The sequence below is a fragment of the Vombatus ursinus genome, unplaced genomic scaffold, assembly GCF_900497805.2.
Source record: "Vombatus ursinus unplaced genomic scaffold, bare-nosed wombat genome assembly UNPS02005286.1, whole genome shotgun sequence".
NCBI classification, from domain to species: Eukaryota; Metazoa; Chordata; class Mammalia; order Diprotodontia; family Vombatidae; genus Vombatus; species Vombatus ursinus.
This window is the reverse complement of record NW_020945064.1, coordinates 4,079,281-4,086,219: the sequence shown is the minus strand read 5'-3', so window position 1 is coordinate 4,086,219 and position 6,939 is coordinate 4,079,281. Positions and strand designations below refer to the sequence as shown.

General features: G+C 40.6%; 1 protein-coding gene across 2 annotated transcripts in view; it reads left to right on the top strand.

The window, feature by feature from the left end:
• TANGO6 (transport and golgi organization 6 homolog) overlaps positions 1 to 6,939 on the top strand; it is a 198,530-nt gene that overhangs the window by 65,281 nt on the left and 126,310 nt on the right. The gene's annotated exons all lie outside the window — the stretch shown is intronic.

Sequence of the window (6,939 nt, the reverse complement as noted above, 5' to 3'; positions counted from 1 at the left end):
GTGTGTGTGTGTGTGTGTGTGTGTGTGTGTGTGTGTGTGTGTGTGTGCGTGCGCATAGCGTTTCTGTACATGCTTATTGCATGTTCTTGCCACCGTTAGAACTTGAACTTCTTCAGATCAGGGACTGTGCTTTGGCCTTTCTTTGTATCCCCAGGGCACAGAGTAAGCTGTGGGTAAATGCTTGTTGACTGACTAATGGGACCAGGCCCTCCTTTCATTGCTCAGCATTCTTTGCTTTATGTTTTTCCTGCAGAATTGACCCTTTTAATCTTTCAATTTAGGGGCTTCCATTTCAGAGTTTCCAGAGTCATGCATGGAATATACACACAATTTAGAGAATGACAAAATTATGGGGTATTTTGCCTTGTTTGTTGTATTTTTGGAACATGTGTGTATATGTGTGTGTGTGTGTGTGTGTGTCTGTGTGTGTGTACCATTAGGTTTAAGAGGAATTGATTTTTGTTTGCCAATTTGAACACTTTTGTTTTTAAGTTATTTGGTTAAGTTATGTATCACTCTTGTTCTTTTCAGACTTTGAGACTTTTCTTTTTCCTTTCTATATTCATTTAAGTTGAAGATCAGTATTTGGAGAAGGTAGTTACTAAGTAGACAACCCTGAACTCCCAGTTAATCTTCTAAAGGGCAGGGCCATCCCTTGGCCAAAGTACCAAGTGAGTGAAGTCTTCCTTGTGTCTGCTCCCAAGATCTCACGAGATTTCCGTTGCCCAGTTGGTCTGTCCAGCCAGCCCTAGATACTGATGCCTGTCGCTGCATATCCCCCCTCAGCAGGACTCCTCATAGCTTCCCAATGCACGTCAGGACCCCTCTGCACTCCTCCCTGGGTCTGTTTGCCATCCCTGGCATACAGAAGCTGCCTGATTCAGAGAAGCTCATTAGTAAAGGCTCATCACTGCTTCCTGCCCCTGTCCTCACTGACTGTCTGCTCCCTGCCAGCCTGGCTGACATGTACTCTCTCTGCTATCTGAGCTCACCAAATCCTGTCCTCAGCCACTCGCGGCAGCCAGCCTTTCCCTGTGACACTCACCAGGACCCTCCTCCTAGGCATCCACTGTCTGACCCCACATAAACAGAGTTTCTTCATGCTCCTCCATCACCACGCCCAGGGTCTGGTTGGTACCATGTCCTGCTTCACACTAATGTCAAGGCTATGTCTCCATGACTCCTAAATGATCTGCTGCTCTGAGCTGCCAAGGGTCCCTGTAGCCTTAGGTGCCTGACTATTTCTCCTGTAGGAGAACATCTGCGGAGTTCCCCATGTCCCATAAATATTCTCAACTGTCCCGTTCCCTGTTCCTAGTACCTAGGTGACTAAAGCTAATTCGATAAACTGAGACATTAATGTCATAATAGATTAATGGGTTCAGTAGCATTTGCATTTGTAACAAGGATTTTTAATGCTTGATTTTAAGAAAATGATTAGTTATGTGCATTTCAGGTACTTTGACAGGCTTATGGGGAGAAAGGTCAGGGGACCATATTTTTAGCATCCTTCCCATCACAACCTGGCCCCTTCCTACCTTCCCAGACTTCTTACACTTTACTCTCTTCCATGTACTAAGGAATCCAGCAACACTGACCTTCTTTGCTGCCCCTTGAACAAGACCTTCCACGTCCTGACTCCAGGCATTTTCATTGTCTGAGCCCCATTCCTGGAAGGAATGTCTCCCTCCTTACTTCTGCCTCTTGGCTTCCCTGGCTTCCTTCAAGACTCTGCTCAATTCCAACTTTTAGAAGGCCTTGCCCATCCCCCTCCTAGTAGTGCCTTCCCTCTGACATCAGACAATCAGTAAACATTAATTTTTAATGATAGTATTTTTTTAATACATGTAAAAACAATTTTTAATATTCATTTTAAAAAGTTTCTGAGTTCCAAATTTTCTCCCTCTCTCCCTCCCTCCCCTCCTCCCTTCTTAAAAAAGGTAAGAATTTTAAATAGATTATATATATGTAATCATGTAAGTTAGTCAAAGTTTATTAAGCACCTACTATGTGCCAGGCACTGTGCTAAGCAGTAAGGATCATGTGCCATTTGTACTGTGTATATGTGTGTATTATATATACACATATATTGTATGTATGTGTACATGTAGTAAGTACATAGTTGTTTGATGTGGCACAGTGAATAGAGCAGTGGCCTTGGATTCCAGACAATCTAAGTTGTTGTGAGGACCAAATGAGATAATATTTTGTAAAGCGCTTAGCACAGTGCCTGGTACATGGTAAGGCAGATATAAATGTTAGCTATTAAATGGACATCTATTCTGCCCTCACATGAGGCTACCAAAATAGTGCTCGAATTTAGGGGAGCACAGCATTTTGCCTGGCTCTTATGCCCACTGCTCAGATCAGAATTTTATTGTTTTTTCCCAAAAGCCATTCATTGCATTAATTCACTCCTGGAAGTTGTTATGCTCAACAATTTTCTGGTCGCTGATCAGTTCTTCCCAAGAGTAAGTACATACCCTGTCTTTTACCACCAGACCAGAATTACGCCATAGAGCGGATTGGGAATATTTTTAGGGTACAGCACTATCATGTGAAGTTTGTAAGGGTAGCAAATCATTATTATTTCCTACCAGTCCCTTGAAAAATTTCAGCTATTCCATGGGCAAATATCTGCTGTCTCTGTGTATTAGACCTCATACTGATCACAGGTTATATGGGACGGTGAGCAGTGCTAAGCATCTGTGTAGGCGATCCATCTGATAGACGAGATTCTGACGGAGCTGAGGCCCAGGAGCGGCGGGGCCTCATTGGTCACTTTCGTTGTAGTGAGCTGTTTGTTCATTGGAACAAGCACCCGTTAGTCCATTGTCTTTCCAGACTCCTGGTGGAGTCTCAGTTCTGTTTACTCTTAGGTTGACTCCAGGGGCCACTGAGGTAGATTTTTATGTTTCATATCACTGTAAGTACTTGGCACGATTGTCTTAATATCTTCCAGAGCTACGAAAAGACGCCTCCTTACCAGGCACCAGTCAGTCCTCAAGTCTTTACTTGTTTGGCACAGATTTAAAGGTTTTTTCCCCAAATGCCATTCATTATAAAAACCCATTTTCTTTCCATTCTGTTCTATTCTATTCTATCCTGTGTCCTGAGATTATGCCCTGTTGGGCAATCTAGCTTCATTTTTTTTCCTGTACCTGAGATACTTACTAGTTGTGTGACCTTAGGCAAGTCACTTCACCCTGTTTGCCTTAGTTCCTCATCTGTAAAATGAGCTGCAGAAGGAAATGGCATATCACTCCAGTATCTTTGCCAAGAAAACCCCAAATGGGATCACCAAAAGTTGGACACAACTAACCAACACCACCACCTATCTTAGAATGTGTTCATTGATAAAATTGTATCTATGATAACTGCTAAAATCTATCACTCTTACTGGTCCAACCATTCTGGAGAACAATTTGAAACAATACTCCAAGGGCTATAAAGCTATGTGTATCTTTTGATCCAGTAATGTCACTAATAGGTCTGTACATCAAAGAGATAAAAGAAAGAGGAAAAGGATCCACAGGTACAAAAGTATAGCTTCTCTTTTTGTGGTGGCAAAGAATTGTAAATGTAAGGTATGACTTTCAATTGGGGAATAGCTGAACAAGTTGTGGTATGTGATTATGATAGAATACTATTGTGCTTTAAGGAATGATGAGCAGGATGGTTTCAGAAAAACTTGGGAAGACTTATATGAACTGATACAAAGTGAAGTGAGCAGAACCAGGAGAACATCATACACAGTAACAGCAATATTGTAATGATTGACCGTGAAAGACTTAGATACTCTAAGCAATGCAACGATCCAAGACAATTCCAAAGAACCCACGACGAAAAATGCTATCCATCTCCAGAGAGAGAGCTGATGAACTCTTGAGTGCAGATCAAGCATATTTTTTAACTTTCTTTATTTTTCTTGCCTTTTTTTTTGGCAGCATGACTAATATAGAAATATATTTTGCATGACTTCACATGTATGGTTGATATCATATTGCTTGCCTTCTCAGTGGATGGGGGAAGGGTGAAAGGGAGCTAATTAGGAGCTCAAAAATTAAATAAAGTATAATTATTAAAAAAATCTGTCACTCTTCCTGCTATATTGCTTTTTTTTTTTTTTTTTTTTTTTAGTGAGGCAATTAGGGTTAAGTGACTTGCCCAGAGTCACACAGCTAGGAAGTATTATATGTCTGAGGCCAGATTTGAACTCAGGTACTCCTGACTCCAGGGCCAGTGCTCTATCCACTGCACCACCTAGGTGCCCCTGTATCGCTCTTTTTTTGTAGCTCATCACAAAGTATGGACTCTTCTTTTTTAGTCCTGTAGATTATAATGTACAAATCCCATTAGCAAATCAGTCAGTCAGTGCACTAGCATTTGTTAAGGGCTTATGGGCCAGGCACTGTGCTAAGCACTGAAATCAGTTCTTTGCCCCAGTATAGATAAGATGGTGAACAAGTATCAGCTAAATCTTTAAAGAAAAATAATTAATTGTAGAAAAAGAGACTATAGAGAATAAAGGCAAACATTTCTGAAGCATAAGTTGTTTTGTTACTGGAAGCATCTTTAGAGATTATTTATTCCAACTTTAAATTTTTGAACTGATTTAAAAATGAGAAGATTAAAAAAAAAAAAAAACACCCAATATTGCAGCTTTCCCAGCAGGCTTCCTAAGAGGAGATGGGGCAGATGGGTATTCGATCTGGGCTGCAGTGGCTCTGCTCCTCTCTCCCACTTGAAAATGTAGGAACAGCCAAATAAAAAGGGGACCTGTCACCATTGGCATACAGTCCCTTCCATCTGCAGCGGGTGTCAGAAAAATTCCAAGATTTGGTTATGAGATCTGTGCCGGAGAAATGGTGAGAGCCGAGAGGATGGAGAGTAAGCCCCCAGTGGTTCTCTGTCTTGCTTTAACTGCCTCGTGCCTGGCCGGTCTCATGTTTTAGTTAGGGTTTATTTCTACTCCAAATTCCTACCCAGAACTAGAGCAGGATTTGTGATAAGTAATCAGCGCCTAAATTCTTTTCCAAGCCCCTGGGCTTATTCCATTTACTGCTCCCTATCCTTTCACATAGTGAAAAATCTAGTTGTGCGATGCTGAAAGTGTAAATTATTTATGACTAGCAGTGGGTGACTTCTTCCTCCTGAGAACTGCACAAATAGATAGCTGATGCCCTTGGGCAGTAGAAGAGAGGTCACCAGCAAAGCCAGCTCCAGTACAGGCAGCCTCCTGGCACAACCTGAGAAAGGATCAGGAGTACATGTAGCCTGCAAGGTTCTGTTTCTAGAGGCAGGGAAAGCTTGTCCAAGAAAGCCCCAGCCTAGTTGAAAAACCACTGTGAGAGTGACCAGTAGCAAGAGTGACCCACTAAGCATGGTAGCCCTCAGACCAGGATAGCCATGGTGCCCAGAGATACCTAGTACTCGGTCCTAAGACACCAGAAAAGTCAAGAGAGAAAGTGATAAACTCTACCCAAGTAACAGACTCTCTGAAAATTAGGAAAGAAACAGCAAGGTATATTAGAACAAAATCAGGAGATTGAAAAAAAAAAACTAGAAAAAAACATAAAGTTATCTCCTATTAAAGAAAAAAAAAAATTGACCTGGAAAACATCAAGGAGAGATAATGTAAGAATCATTTGGACTTGCTGAAAACTGAAACTGTGAACAAAGAAAAGGTGTGGACACCATATTCCAAGAAATCATAAACGAAAACTGCCCAGATCAATCAGAACCAGAGATCAAAGTAAAAGTAGAAAGAACCTACTAATCATTTCCTAAAAGAAATCCTGAAATGAAAATTACCTGGAAGGAACATAATACCAAGAAGGGAAGAGTCTCAAGCAAAATAAACATGGTGATCTTGGAGGGGAGGATTAAAAGGAAAATAAGAAATTAGTTGGAAACTAAGGGAGAACCCATCCATTGGGGAATGGCTGTACAAATTGTGGTATAGAAATGTCATGGAGGATTATTGTGCTGTAAGAAATGACAAAAGAGTTCATTTCAGAGAATTCTGCTAAACATTGTGAAGGCAGAAGCAGGAGCATGCTTTGTACTAGGACAACAACATTATAAAGAAAAAACGACTTTGAAAGACTTAAGATCTATGCTAAACGCAGTCACCAGCTCTGTCTTCGGTGACTTCGATGAAGCATGTCACCCGCCTTCTGACAGGTGATGAATGGACTTGGGTGCAGAGAGAGGCATATGTTTTTGGACACAGCCACTGTGTGGATTCATTTTGCTTTTTTTCTCCTCCTTTTTCTGTTTTTAATTGGAGAAGAATTAAGAGTAAGTTAGAAATAATGATACCAAAAAAAGAGGGCCATTGACACATTTCAGACATACACAAAAGCCAACAGAAGGGAGTTGAGAAGGAAGCACAGACAAGCTGTACGTCCAATTTTGAAAGTAACATTGAAATTATTATAAACTTTTTAAAAAAGCAAGTGATATGAAATGGAAATTTAGTTTCCTATACAATAAGGTTTTTTGTGTGTTCTGCTGTGTATATGGAAAATGCTTTTTTTTTTGCTGTTTAGAATCTTTAAAATCTATAAAAGGAAAAGAGGTAATGTGAGACTGTGTAGGCTGTAGATAGATCTAATGTTTCTACTTTAGTTGCTTAAGGAGAAACCAAGGTTATGAGTGACTGCTTAGATAGAAATAAAAATTTGTCATGGTGAGAGTAACTATTATTTTTGAAGGCCTTTTTTCTAGTTTTATAGTCCAGAAAAATCCTCCTGTCTCCAAGGAATATTCATATTGTCCCACAGTGTGCATTTTGAGCCCTTTTATTTTTCTGCATTTTTATAACATCAGCTTTGTCAGTTGTTTTATACATGAAGCCCCTCCCCCAAATTATAAAAGCTTCTAGTCTGAATCCTTTAGCAGCAATCCTGGCGCTGGAGGGGGAGGGGTAAGTTG